This window comes from Rhipicephalus microplus, chromosome 4, assembly GCF_043290135.1.
Source record: "Rhipicephalus microplus isolate Deutch F79 chromosome 4, USDA_Rmic, whole genome shotgun sequence".
NCBI lineage: Eukaryota > Metazoa > Arthropoda > Arachnida > Ixodida > Ixodidae > Rhipicephalus > Rhipicephalus microplus.
In genome coordinates this window covers 169,290,819-169,305,742 of record NC_134703.1, presented here as the reverse complement: position 1 = coordinate 169,305,742, position 14,924 = coordinate 169,290,819, and the positions used below count along the sequence as shown (strand labels likewise).

At 46.5% G+C, this 14,924-nt stretch overlaps 1 pseudogene; it reads left to right on the top strand.

The window, feature by feature from the left end:
* LOC142814449 (uncharacterized) overlaps positions 1-5,998 on the top strand; it is a 34,402-nt pseudogene extending 28,404 nt beyond the window's left edge.
* Positions 5,999-14,924: the final 8,926 nt, after the last annotated feature.

Genomic DNA, 14,924 nt, shown 5'->3' with positions numbered 1-14,924 from the left:
TGACGAAGCTGATGAAGCTACCGTGGGAAGATCTTGGGGATGAATCCAAAACCAGGTTTTCGCAACAGCAGTCAGGTAGAAGGGCATGGTACGTATACGCAACTTGTGAAGAGTATCCCACCTGTTCAACTCGCTGACGAGGTCGTAGGTGTGTAGCCATTCTTCAACGTCATCATCTTCGAGACCCGAGAACATTGATGGATCACGCTGGTGGCTGTGGATGGCGAGAGTGGACGGCGGAAGCTACAATGGGCCGGTGGTGTCAAACGAACGAGGATTGTCTTGAACTGCCATTGCAGGTGGTAGTAGACGACGACTCGAGCGGAGCTCCAGTGATAACGTGCGAGAGGTCTTGTGTATTGAGAGGTACCGTCCATCATTTATGAGGAAGCGCTTTATTCGAGACGGGCTCGAGCTGGCACACTGATATTATCTACAGATGAGGAAGTTATACAAATAATGATGACACGTCCAATTGATCAAAAAGAGTGTGTGACTGCGCTCATATTATATACCCGATTCCTCCCTGACATGAAGCATTGATGGCGTCTGTTCACAAAGACTTCCTAAGTGCAGGGGTAGCTTTAGAAGAATACTGGCCTACCACGTAGAGGGCCCGCATTCGAGTCTCAATATTTTTTACTTATATTGTTTTTGTTGTTTCCAACGATTGTGTTTGCGGCACCGGCGGTGGCATGGGCAAACAACTACGGCGCCAGAAGTGGCCGTTGTTCTGATCTCGTGAAAGCATTCACCGTAAAGGAAATGCGTAATTAGAAACAACCACTAGTCCTGAGTTACCGGCTCAAGGCCACTCTAGCCCTCGCATGCCGGTGGCCGTCAGCAACGGCAAAAAACAAGGAAGTGTGAGCCTAAGCGACAAGTGAACACCCGTGACGGCTGTGTGAAGCAGTAAAGTATCGAATTGGGCTAGTTGTACACACTCATTACGATCAGCACAACAACATAAAGAACACGGAAACACAAGGAAGTCCACGTGTCGCGCACTTCATTGTGTATTCGTGTTCTATGTTTTTCGCGCTGATCGTGATGAGTGTAAGTCAGGCCGGCAGAAAGCAGTCATGACCCACTCACGGCTCTTCCACCATCCACAAACACCAACACACTTCCTTTCCTTCAATAGGAATGCGTGATCCCCTCTATTATGAATAACATTATGAAATGAGTGCGCGAAAAAAACACAGCATATCCAAGGAGTGAATGATGATGAGTATGGTGAAGCTCCGGAGGGTGTTATCAATACACCGTGAATTGTCCATTCATCCAGCCAGCTGTCTGTCTGTCTGTCTGTCTGTCTGTCTGTCTGTCTGTCTGTCTGTCTGTCTGTCTGTCTGTCCGTCCGTTCGTCCTTCCGTTCCTCTGTTTTTCCGTTCGTCTTTCCGTCTGTCCATTCGTCCATCTGTCTTTCCGTTCATCCTTCTGCCTCTCTGTATGTCCGTTCATCCGTCCATCCGCACCAGCTAACTGAGTCATCGAACTATAAAATCACGTAACATGAGTTAGGAAGGACAGACCCACGGGTTTATGAGCTACGCCTCTGATACAACGGCGCCGAATTTCGCAACAGTTGTAGTTGCTAATATAGTTAACATACATAAGCACAAAACTAATGCGACTACATAAAAGACAGGCAGTAAGACATCTAGCAGAAAAAAATAATGAGTGAAATGATGCAAGTTGTAGACTGTGAAATCCGTACAAACTGCCGAGCGAAACCAAGGGTATACCTTGCTTTTAACGCTTGGGTTATGTTTTTCTGACTCGGAGGTGCAGGTGCGCCTTTTTATTGGAACTCAGATTCGTCTGGGTCTCTTGACACCACCGCTCTTTTCATTAGTTCATTGCCCGACGTTGGCGCTCCTCTAGCAAACACAGACAAATCAGCCCTTAAGCGACGCGGGCGTCCGCGGGCAAGCGCTTTCCGCGTTCCAAACATGAACTGTCAGTGGCGTGCAGGCGTACTTTCCCTTGGCCTCTTTTCGTATTGGACCTGTAGTGTGCACTCTTTGTCTATTAACGCGATAGCGCTAAATAGCTTGTCTCGCAAAAATACCGGTGTTGGTGTGGGTGCGTTGGTTCTGAGAGAGACGTCATCTTGTGCGTGACCGAAAAACAGAGCAAGATGGAAAAAAAATTGACAGCAGATCCACGAAGTGAACGATGATGAGATTTGGCGAAGCTCCTAGAAGTAGTACCGTAAAATTTTCTTCCGTTAATTCACTTGGCGATATGCGCGCTTCTTCGCCGCTTCCCATTGTCAAACATTTTCAAGATCTGCTTCGCGACGTTGACGTGCTGCCTCGGCCTCTCGTTCTCGTATGGAAGGATCTTGCCGACGCTGACATGCCGCTGCAGCTACTTGTTCACGTACGGCGGGATCTTGTCGAAGCTGCCTTGCTCATGTGGCTTGTTGTTCTCCAGGATCTTGCCGACACTGACCTGCCGCTTCAGCTTCTCGTTCACATACGGCGGTATCTTGCCGACGCTGCCTTGCTGACGTGGCTTCTAGTTCCCGTACAGCACGATCTTGCCGACGCTGCCTTGTTGATCTGGCCTCTCGTTCCCGTACGGAAGGATCTTGCCGACGCTGACGTGCCGCTGCTGCTTCTTGTTCACGTACGGCGGCATCTTGCCGACGCTGCCTTGCTGATGTGGCTTCTTGTTTCCGTACAGCAGGATCTTGGCGGCGACGTCGCGCAGCTTCCCGGCGCGCTTCTGCCTCGCGTGCTCTCACTTCAGGGTACTGTCTGCGAGCGCGCGCCGCCGCTGCCCTGCGCGCCCGCCTTTCGGCATCCTTATCCATACGAACACACACCGACGGCAACGAGCATCGGCAACTACAAACCTGTATTGATCTGGTTTTGATTATAAAATCATTGCTTTAGAAAACACCGGGCGTCTTTCGTTATGCAGCTGGCGTCTTCTTTTTGTTTTGCTTTAGAAACATCTGGCGTCTTTCGTTGGTTTATATCGTCAATCAACGGCGTTTTGAACAATTTTTTTATTGTTTATTCACGCACAGGAGAAATCTCACCAGGCACTACCTTGGAGATAAACAATCGCTGCTACTGGGAAAAAGAGACCACAGAAGTCGGCTTTTAACACTTCTAACGTTTCCTACTGGAACATGGCAATGGCTGCTAGTGGGGAATGATAAAAAGAAGAATTCGGCTTTTAGTTAACGCGCACGCTGCGAATTTTTTTTATTGCTCAACAACGCACAGGAGAAATCTCCACCGGCACCACCCTGGAGGTCAAAGCGCTAGACTGGTTACACACTACGACTACGACTACGACTACGAGGGACGAACGGGGGCCGCTATAAGGAGCTTTGCCCCAAAACTTTCCGGTCGCACGTGAGGATTGAACCCCGGCCGCTCGTGTGACATGCAGGTGTTCTACCCACAGCCACGCGTCTTATTGAAAACAGAGCTAATAATGGTTTACCTGCTTGTCAATGCATTTGAAATTACGGCAATGCTTTAAAATACACGCGTACTGTATAGAGACTTGGCAACGCAACGTATAATCTGCTAGTATTATTGCAGCAAAAGGGGAAGGTAGGCCAGTTGGATTACGTTCACGTTTGAAACTTTGGCTGACGCGCTCCGACAAGACACGGACAGAAAAGGCTGACAAGTTAATGACCATCTTAGAGAACACCACGCAATATGTTAAAACATCAAGAGACTCTCATCATGCAGGTCAGATTAAAATCTGTGCATATTACTCTCTGTAAAGAAACCGAAATAGTTTTTTTTAAATAAGGATCAGCCGACATGGGAGATAGTGAAGTCGTACCGCATCCTAAAGATCAGACATAACTGTGTTAGATAAACTACAATTGTGCTGCATGACGAATACTCGCACATAAATACGCAGTGCTTGCGATTTGGCGCCGTTTTGCTTGGAAGACCATGAACCGAAGGGTTTCTAAGACTACGAGTCCTTGGTAGACAAGGAAAATGACGATGCTCTCAGAGACCTAGCTGGGGTGACCATTACTGTGTTCCTGGCCCTATTGCACCTAATGAAACAGGTAAATGCTAGATCATCCTCTTAATGACACCAAGCATGTCATCTTCACAATGCAAAATTTCTTTATTTTATGTGATATTATATAAATTTGACAGTAATATAGATTTGCTTGTGCATGTATTAGTTCAGACTTTTTTCGTGTATTTTAATGTCCCTTGAGAATTGTCGCAGCCTCCTCACACTTTTTGCTTTTTTGGTTGTGAAATAATTAACTGCACAGATGTATGCAAGATGCTGAATATAATAAGGATTTGTTTCCTATTCATTGTGACAGGCCTACGGTATGGCCGCATGGTGGCATTCCCCCTTGTTTTCACACGCACTAGTACACAATGTATCTGCTTATGACTGGTATGTTTGAAGCCAAGTGGTGTATCAAACACAACTCAAACAATGAACTTTGTCCCCGGTTTGATAGTATTTAAAGTTAGCAATGCGGATAATCTTTTCACATAATGGCACTTTATCACCCATTTCTCAAGCGCCTATTTGTTGCGTTGAAAACAGTAAAAGCTTTAGAATATTTTGTAAACAAAAGTTTTTCAAAAAGTGGGAACTTTCAGAATTTCTCAGATTGTCATCTGGGTGTTGTTTGTAAGAAAAATTATTCTAAGAGAACCGTTTCTCATTTTGATACCAAGTTTGGTCTACATATTAAGCAACTTATTGGCAAAACATACATTCATATTGGCAAAATTCCTGGAAGCGTATAGCACACAGCAGGAGAATTGCACTAATACTTTTGAGCTTCAAACATATTGCACAAAAGGCTTCGCCTAATATGTAAACTGTTTTTTGGTATTCTAATGAGAAACAATACTCTTAGAATACGTTTCCTGACATACAACGCCCAAAAGATATCAGGGAAATACTGAAAGCTTTCTAAGTTACAATTTTTTTCTCTCCAAAATATTCTTGCGAATAAATGTTTTCCATCAGTAAACTTTTTTCAAACACACTTGAGAAGGCTGCCGAAACGACTGGAAATTTGGCATTGAATGACCTACAAGTGTTCGTGTGAGACAACACTGCACGTGTACCCTTATAACAGCAAATTGACTGGAAACTTAGTGTAATATTATAGAAGAATATAGATTAGTGAGAACAAAAATTGTTTTGTGTCATCTCAACGACAAACATCGTTCCCTCGAAATAGCCTTTTTTTTACAGGTGTGTGGCAAGAGGTACTTGGAACTGGCAGCGGGCAGCAAGCTCCTGTTGTGTCTTATGAAAATTAGGCACGGCATTACGATCTCTACGTTAGGAGTTCTCTTTGATATGAATTGCACTAGTGCGTGGCGGATTTTTTTATGCCATTTTTAATGTCCTCTATGTCACTACTCAAAATTCGGCCGAGTGGTTTTCAAAATATGTTGTCCAAGCAACATTGCCTCCCTCTTTCTGCCTGAACTATCGTAGAGTTATTGTCGACTGTTCAAAAGTGAGAATAGAAAAACCTGGTAAAGTCGCTGACAGGGTTAACTGCCGGAGTAACTACAAGAGTGACTTTACTCTGAAATTTCTACTTGAGATCACTCCATCCGGTTATACAACATATAATTCGAATGTGTTTGTGGGCAGGTCGAGTGACACCTACATCTTTGCGAACTTTGGATTGATCGACTTGTTAGAACCCGGGAATATGGTGATGGCGGACAAAGGCTTTCCGCGTACGAATTGCGACTTGGAAAGCAAGGACGTGACACTTGTCGTGCCACCATTTGCAAAGGCCAAACAGCAATTCACGAAGGTGGAGTTGCAAGAAACCTATAGGGTTGCATCTCATCGCATTCGTGTAGAGATATGCATTCAGCGTGTAAAGAGTTTTGAAATATTGAATAAAAGGCGAACTCCAAAACTTAAGTGTAACATCGACAAGATAGTACATCTGCGCAGTGTGTTGGTGAATTTAAAATGTCTTGTGATCAAGACTGTGTAATGACTCCTATGATCTACAAACTTGTGCTTAGCAGAATATGAGCACTGCAAGCACAGCGGAATCAAATTAAGGCCGTGATTTATTTATTGAGCAATAGCAATAACGGCAGATATTTGTGCTGTTGTCTACTTTTGTAATATCACCTGTTTTTATACAATGTTTACACAATATACAATATTTATACAACATTTTAATAGCAATCCTGTTATTGTGCCCCATCTTGCCGTCTTGAGTATGGAGTGATGTGATTGGCATTTGTATTAAAGGAAGGAAGACAATTCTGTGTATTAAACCTGTTGGGAGTTGCATTAAGCATGGTGGAACTTTGATTAAATTCACAGGCACACGGCCTGCTTGTTCTGGTGCTTGTATTAAGTTGGTGCTAAGATTAAACGTTTTCTACATACATTACATAGTTTGACGCTGTAATCGCTTCTGTGACATTTTAATTATTTTAGCTGGCACTTGCATTGAAGTGAACAGGAAGACCTGTAATTTCGATAGTCCCCCCTCCTCCCGGTACACTTTTGCGAATCTTGTACAAACATTAAAGTGACGATGCAGAACATGGAATGGTATGTGCAGCCGAAAAGATTGTTTCAATAAAGGAGCAGACGTCAGTGGCTTTTCCTTCGGCTCTTTATTTCAGGCATTAAAAGGTAGATGTGCTCTGCGTGACTAAGAACACAGCACCTGCATTCCCATACTTGGAGCACACAGCAACGAAAAAGATTTGACGTCATTGCACATAACAGATACAAAAAAAACGTTATTCACACAAACTTTTCTTCCTCAGCGCAGCAACGAGGTATTACCTAAAAAAACACTCATTTTCTGCATTTATTCTTCCGGAAAAGAATTATCTCTTCTTACTTCCATACATTTTGACCCCTTTGGTGAGTACATGTAGAAGTCGCATCTGCTTGCATTTACTACATACATGCTTATTCGAACCTGCGTGTAGTAGGGGTGACTTTCTCGTAGTGTCAGCTTTTTTCAGTTGAAGTGGAGACAGTCGACGCTATATCGTGGCCAACTACAGGCCGTGACTCACACCTGTAAGAGGCATTAACTTCCAGCAAGCGGATTCCTTCTTCTTCACCAATCAAGCCATCGGGACTGCAGCACAGCCACGGCTGCGAAGTGCTGATCACAAGTCCGACTTGAATGACCTTGCGGCCTGTTGGGGACTCGTATTGTTTTCGTGCAACTGGCTCCTTTGATATGCCATATGCACATGCAGCGCTTTTAAGGATTGCGCTGTAACAAGTTGCTATGCCAAGCTCTCGAAGACCGCTTGATGTATCTTGATACGGTGAGCCTTGGAGCTGGCAGAAATTCTCAAAGACCATGCGCAGTGCCACTGCGGACATACACTTTGAAGAATTGTCTGCTTAGCAATGTCGTTGCGTTCTTTCTCAGTGACCACGACTTGGAGAATAAAGTCATCGCTTTCTTCTTCGACTGGGATGCTTTGTGCTCCAAATATATTGCTCGGCTGTCGTAGCCGTCCGAGCAACTTGTCCAAATGAGCCAGGTTTTCAGCAAGTTCTTGCTCTTGGCGGAGCATGATGCCCAAGGGGCAGTTTGAATCGATGATGGTTGTGGGCACGGGTTGCCTCGCTAGCTTCAGGTATGGGGGTTTAGGAGAGTACATTTTGGAGAACAAGACGCCTTTGTTGTACATTGGAAGCTGCTTGGCATATGGCCTCTTCCACACGTTCTCGACGGATGTCATTGCCGAGGTGTCCTCCTTATCGAAGAACATAACCACTGCCGCTGCATGTTTGCAGCAGCCTGAGATTTCACTTCGGCAGTTGCAGTGAGCTTGTGTTAGGTTCTTAGTGACATCGAGCTGAAGAGAAAAGAAACATACGCCAGGTATTTTACTACGGCTCAAGATTGATGGAAGGTTTTAATGACCCTTATTAACTCGTCATCTACAAATAATTCAAAAATTTAAGCAGTGCAATGCTAGGTCAGTAATTTACTTGGTTAATTTGATAGGACCACTAATTAGGGGCGAACTGAGTTGCGTGTTAGCGGCTCGGCAGCACTTTGCGCACTCGGCAGGACCATTCTAGGATGCAAAGTAACAAAACTGCATAGCATCCACGAAAAAAAACGGAGCTTTGCGAACACTCTTGCGACGAAAGCACATGCCCCGCCATGGTGGTCTAGTGGATAAGGTACTCGGCTGCTGACCCGCAAGTCGCGGTTTTGAATCCCGGCTGCGGCGGCTGCATTGCCGATGGAGACGGAAATGTTGTAGGCCCGCGTGCTCCGATTTGGGTGCACGTTAAAGAACCCCAGGTGGTCGAAATTTCCGGAGCCCTCCACTACGGCGTCTCTCATAATCATATGGTGGTTTTGGGACGTTAAACCCCACATATCAATCAATCAATGCGACGAAAGCACTATGTTTCTTTCCAAGAGCAGCATAAACAACGTACGAGGTTGTAGCAAATGAGGAGGACTGATGGGGGCCGAAGTGACCGTGCCGTCGTTGTCGTCGGCGCCACATCAGTTGAAGCGAAAGACGAAGAGGGGCCGATCGTAACACTTTTATTTCTCGCCTGCACCTCAAGTTCTTGGCATCAGCCGCGTGAGCGGCGAGGTAAAAGTGATCATTATGAGCGGTGATGCTCCTGCATCGTTGCTACACGCGATGATTTCAAGCAAAATACTCGGTGGTTGCGTATTGACATGACACCAAGCCGCGAGGAAATAACTACAGCACCTGGCCACTCGCCGAAGTTTCCACAACGAGTGGCCGTAGAGCCATCGATGATTCTAATTGTTCTGAGCACTTTGCTAGTACACGTGCAGTGGGCATGCACCAATAATAGTCTAAGCATGAAAGAATGTGAGCTTACCTCGATAGCTATGGAGTAAGCCTCTTGGGTGACGCACGCCTGACGCACGCATTTAGCCGTTAGTACTGACGACGCCGCATCAAAACGTTCACTCACGTCAAAAACGTGGCGGATCTCGTGCAGGTTATCCCCTTTTTTTAATGGTGGCATCGCGGAAAAATGATCCCATAACGATATCTCTAAAGCCAGCTTGAAGCACTAACGCGCCAGCCACGGGCGCTTGAGCCGCCATAGCTGTCAAAGCAGTGAGACACTGTCGTCTGCTAAGGTTCTCGCCGTTGCGTACTCGCCGCACAAGTGGCACTGTGTGCGTTTTTCAAGGCGCCCTCTATAGGTCCTGCACAAAGTGTATACCATCAGCTTGATGCAGTAGTGCACCTTGAGTAAAGGTAATGCTGTTAAGTCGCATGTAGCCGATGCATTCGTATCTTCTGAGCTTGGCATGTGGGGGAGTATGTCACCTGCGTTCAAAGTAATAGTGTTGCAAGAGGACAGGATAAGTTAGTGGGAGCAATTGTGTATCTTCTGGTGGTGTTGTTTTATGGTGCGGGCTTCAGATCTCGTACATTGATGAGCGGCTCACGTTCATTTCACTCGAGGTCTTCGTGACCTAGAACATGAACGATGCATGACAGTAGCAGAGCTTTTATTGGGTGTTTTTTTTTTCATACCGAAAGGATTGCACACCAAAGTCTCCTAGTGCGATTGACGTAGGGAACTTCGTGAAGTTGACTGCGAGCCAATGTCCATAGAGAAGGGTAGCTTGGCGCCGTTGACGGCCCCAGTTTTGGTTTGAGTTGGTGTGTAGCTTAGTTGAAGCAGTCTGGTACTGATTATATTTAGCGTGTTGGACTCCGTTGGATTGACTGTGAGACTGCGAACAGGTATAGCAGTCTGTATTGCAGCGTATGTCCTTGAAGGTGGATTTGAGTATATGCGCGGCACAGTCCTTCGCGACATTTTCGTTACTGGTATAGCAATGTCTACGTAACCACTGAAAGTTATTCTAGTGGCCTTTTCGTTTAACGTGGTGGTGTAATTTCTCCAACCTAAGGTCCTAAAGTTGGTCTGCTTGAAGCAAGCTTATTACAATAATTTCGTTCTCTTTGAATGCCGAAATATTTATCCCTCCAAAAGCCACACAGTCATAGTTACAGATCGCGTCCTTGGAAGTGGCTTCATCGAAACTTTTTCTAGGGCGACTGGGTTCACTGTAGAACGAGGGTGTAGCAGTGCCAATCCACACTCATAAGAGCAACATGGTGGATTCACATGCGCTGACTTGCTTTCAATTTTCATGACAGAATTAAGCACAATATGCACGCCAGAGTGAGACATAGAAAACAAGTGGGATGGATAACAACGTTTTTCAACGCACATCATAATGGCATCAAATCCAGCTGAGGAATACTCACAAGAAACACGAGCTCTTTGATTTTTCTTTTAAATCTTAGACCCGACAGCTGCATCTAGCAGATAATAGACAATTGGATCTTGTGGTAAGATATTTTCGTATATACGTTTGTTAAAGCGAAACCCTTATAAAATTATCACAAGGCCACCGCCCAACTCTGTTAAACTCTATCAACCGAAAACTCCCCTAACAAGTTCGACGGAAATAGGGAAATAGCGAAATGTGACACCTGTGTCACATGGCAGTTTCGCTAGCTTTGAATTGAAGCTGCCAGAGGCCCATTAGGAGCTGCAGCACCTTCTTTTCATGCAAGATGTCGCACCAAAATCTTCTGAAAACATTTCCAGTCTTAAGCATAATTACATCAGGTGTAATTTATGTACACTGAAACAAGGAAAAAAACTCGCAAGTATCTCCCCGAGGATAAACATGGTTAAGTGCGAATGCACGGGGTGATGCTATGAGGGCGAGTTAAGTTAAAGTCCGTTGGAATTCGCCAGTGAGTTAACGTAAACTCCCCGTGTGATCACATTGTGATTCCAAGGAACCATTAGACCCTCTCGGGAAATCTTTATGAGTTTACGCGTGTATGTGAGAGCAAATTTGCACTACACTCTAAGGCAAACGGGTGTTAAAAGGGTTTGTGGTTCGCCCTTTTGGGGACTAATGGGGCTGCCACAACCACTAATTGCTTTAAGGACGAACGGCACAGTTAGTCCCCACAGACGAGCTCAAAAGACTAACAATTAGTACTCACACTTACACCTTGGTGAGTAACCGTTCGTCCCACAGTTCACCTCAAAGAACAAATATGTAGTCCTCACATTCGCACCTTATAGGGCAACTGTTAATCCCCACATTTACACTTTACCAGGCAACCATTATTCCTCACAATTCCACCTCGCCGCACGAACGCTTGATCCACTCAAATACTCCAGTCAGATGAACTTTTATCGCCAGTTCAAACATTGTTTTTGTTTATTTTCCGCCAGGCTTAATACAGTTTTTCGCCTTTTTTTCTGCGCAGTGAGCAACAAATAGCGCAGAAAAAAACACGCGAAGAAGTAGTTAGCTACCTGTGTGTAACTGACAGCAACAACGAAAGACAAAAGTGAGACACCGAAATCTTTTACTTTTCTATATACACATGAAGTTTCTCCAATCTTTTAAGTGAATTCATGGTGATGTGTACAAGTCCAGTCTCGTTGTCAAATCTTTTTCACTCCTTGGGGAGCTCCTCCGACGGAAGCAATAGATTACAGGCATTGCAGACGCCTGCGCACGTAGCCTTCTGTGTGTTGTGTTGCCATGGCTGCACGTACAATAAGATGGTAAGAATAGTTGGACACACGTGACAGAAGATGAAGATGCACGCATATGACAAGTACGTGTACGTTAATATAAAAACAAGCGTTAAAATATGACACACAAATAACTTTACCTTCACATGTCGCACAGTCCTTCTGAAACTGCTCTGACGAAAGAGATGGATGACAGGCATCGCAGACACCAGCGCACCCAGTCTTCTGCACGGTGTGTGCTCACGGCTGCACAATAAGTATCTAAAATAGTGAGTCATACGTGACAGAGGATGAATACAAATGCATATGAGAAATACGTGCAAGGTGAAATGAAAGAATACGTGAGATATGGCAGGCTAATAATTTCACCGCGATTTCACACATCGTCAAAGACTCATTTCGATCCCCGTAGGGCGAGAGCTTCGGAGCGGCGGCCGCAGCCACAACTCCGCGAACCACCATGCCGCTAACAAGTTGGCGAGTCCTAAGCGAGCGACGTCGTTCAGCTCGAGCAAGCGAACGCGAGACCAAACACCGCGCTGCACGCGGAGTGTCTGCCGTCAGCGAACTTCGAACAGGAGAGCGAGCGTACGCTTGGCCGCCGCCACGAACAGCGCCGAGCTGATTTGGAGCTAGAGCCGAAGAAATCGACGGTAATGCGGCCCTTTTCCACAACTTCGAGCGAGTGCAGCGCGCAAATGCGAGTCCGCCACCGCGGCCAACGGACGGCGCCGAGCTGCTTGCGACCGACTGACGGGAAAGCCAACTGTAATGGCGACCAATTTTCAGTGAGTTCCGACGCTACCGAAAGCCCCACCAGCCCTTGCTGGTGCACTTACAGTGCGCAACATACTACAACCAAGTTCTTTACGAGAAGCTGCAACGTGTTTTCAATGACCCCCAACACAGCGACGAGGTCTCAGTCCAATATCGTCAGCCCGGAGCTCATCGCGGCGGCGAAGACGAGCACTCGATGAGCGAGCGTACGGGAGGCTGACGGCAATGGCGGCCAATTTTCAGGCGGTCGCAAAGCACAGGCGAACTGCTGACGTCGAAGCTGATTTTCGCGATGCATTTCGTGCGTGCGATATACAACACGACCGAGCCCGTTGCCGGCAAGCGAGATCCGTATCGCACACGCGAAAAGTAGAGTAGAATAAAGAATGATAACCTACTTGCCTTAGAATCCAGTGCTGTTTTCTGCCCTGAGTCCGATCGAAGTATATAATTGATAGGCCTGTTGTCTTCTCGGCCGCCATATTGGCCTTTCCGACTGTTGCTGTTGTGTGTTGGTCGTAACTATCTTGAAGCCAGAGATATACAGCGCATCGTGGTGACGTGTCGAGACTTCCTCCAGACTTCATGGGTGCAGCGAAAGTAAAAGCAGCAGCCCACGCTCATCCAAGCATACACAACTATGTCGTCATTCTTAGATCGTCAAATCCAGGCGGCCATGGTCGAGCACTCCGAGCGCGACGCAACGCCAACCGTAGCCGTCAAAATGCGGGGGAAGACTGAGCCTGCAGAGGAGGAGAAGGGTGGAGAAGGAGGGTTGGTCACCATGGCAACGCTTTTCACGCTGCCTGCAATCAGCAGGCGGTTCCTCCCTTTGGAGCATGTTTGGAGACTAAGTGGTTTCACGCGGCACGCTTCCCTCTGTGGTTGCTCCTCAATGGTCTATCCGTTCATCGCGCGCGCCTATTGGCATTCGTAACTCCTTTTCGGGTAATTTTGCCTTAGAGTGTATAATGATGTTTGTGTCCGCGGCCCGCTTCACCCGCTTGCGCTCGGCATCACGGGCCCTTCGCCGCGCTGCCTTGTCTTCAACTGGCGCGACATCTTCAACGACGCGTGCAATGCTCGCATTCAATTGCGTTGTACTCGTTGGAGGTATCGCAGTCGAGGTTGATGCCTGCAATGGATCCATACCTATGACGACTTGCCGATTTCGGGCAAGTCGTGGCTGGCGCGCGCAGCCACGGAGCGGAGGGCGGAGCGCGCGCAATCACGTGGTGTGTGACGTCACTGCGCCGTTGCTACAGACACTCCTCTCCGCTCCTCGCACGGTTGCTAGGAAAGAGGAGGAGGCGCACCTCGAACGGCAGATTCAGGGTCGCTTATAAAGTGCATTCGCACTTAAAAATGTTTTGTCTTTCATCACAAACGCGTACACCTGCGAGCAAGCTGGCAGTAATGTTCACAGGAATATGCTGGCAACGCTGTGCGTTTGTTTTGGTACGCCTTTTCTCTACGTACGGCGAATATCAAACACACTGCATGTTGTCGTCGAGCTCTTTAAAATTGCGCTACCTCTTAGATCACGATGTTTTTAACAATATCGAATGAGAACAGGTCTCGCATTCAGTACACTAAGTCCTCCCTGCGGAAGGATCAGAGAACAGTTCGCATGTGATGCCGGCATGGCTACCGCCGTCGATGAGTAAGGAAGAAAACTCGCGTCAACCACTACTATGAACTCCAGCTTTGTCGAGGTAGAATGAGGAGCACAGCAATAAAAAGCGAATGATTGGCAGAGATGTGAATAACATGGTGCGCACGGATAGGATGGCTGCCACGCTGCGATGGCACGGACACATAAGATGTTTCAATATGGCTACACGGTGGCTTTTTGGCAAGGCATGGTGTATGAAGTATATATGTACACTTGTACGCACATTTCCTTTTCGTTAAGTGCACGTTATGAGCGCATTATGCATAAAAACATTTTAATGGAGAATAAGTTTATTACTGTGCTGACTGTGGCTGTTTTGTAATTGAAGCTTTTTTTCGTAGCAACAGATTACTGGAAACGAGAGTACTCCCTTCCGTCACTAAGAAAGATCACCGAACTCCCTTCGAGAAAAGCTCTGTTTAAGTTTTTCGACGTAAGAGACGCTGTGTGGCACGGACCTTATCTCCGGTGTGGTAAGGACGAAGAAGTTAAAAGGAGTTCGTGAGTGCCCATCTGACAGGGGTATAGGATACATCATCACATGCTGAAATTGACCGTGAACGCCGGCTACGCCAGCGTAAATCGAGTGATGTATATATAGTAAACAAGAATCTTCATCATCACGTGATAACGCCTCCAAATGGCGACTAGTGATGACGTCATTGCAAGGCTTTGTAGATTAGTCAAAGCTGGGCAGATCGCAGAGGCAATGCAGAAGCAGGTGAGGCGCTGTAAGCGTGCAATGCCTGCGGTCTTAGAGGCAAAGCGAAAGCGCATAAGCGCTTAAAACCTACGGAGGAAGGCAGGAGCCTGCATTTACTTTGAAGAAAATATTCAAGTAGCTGCGCTTTGCGGACACAGATCAAACAGTAAGTTGGGTGGT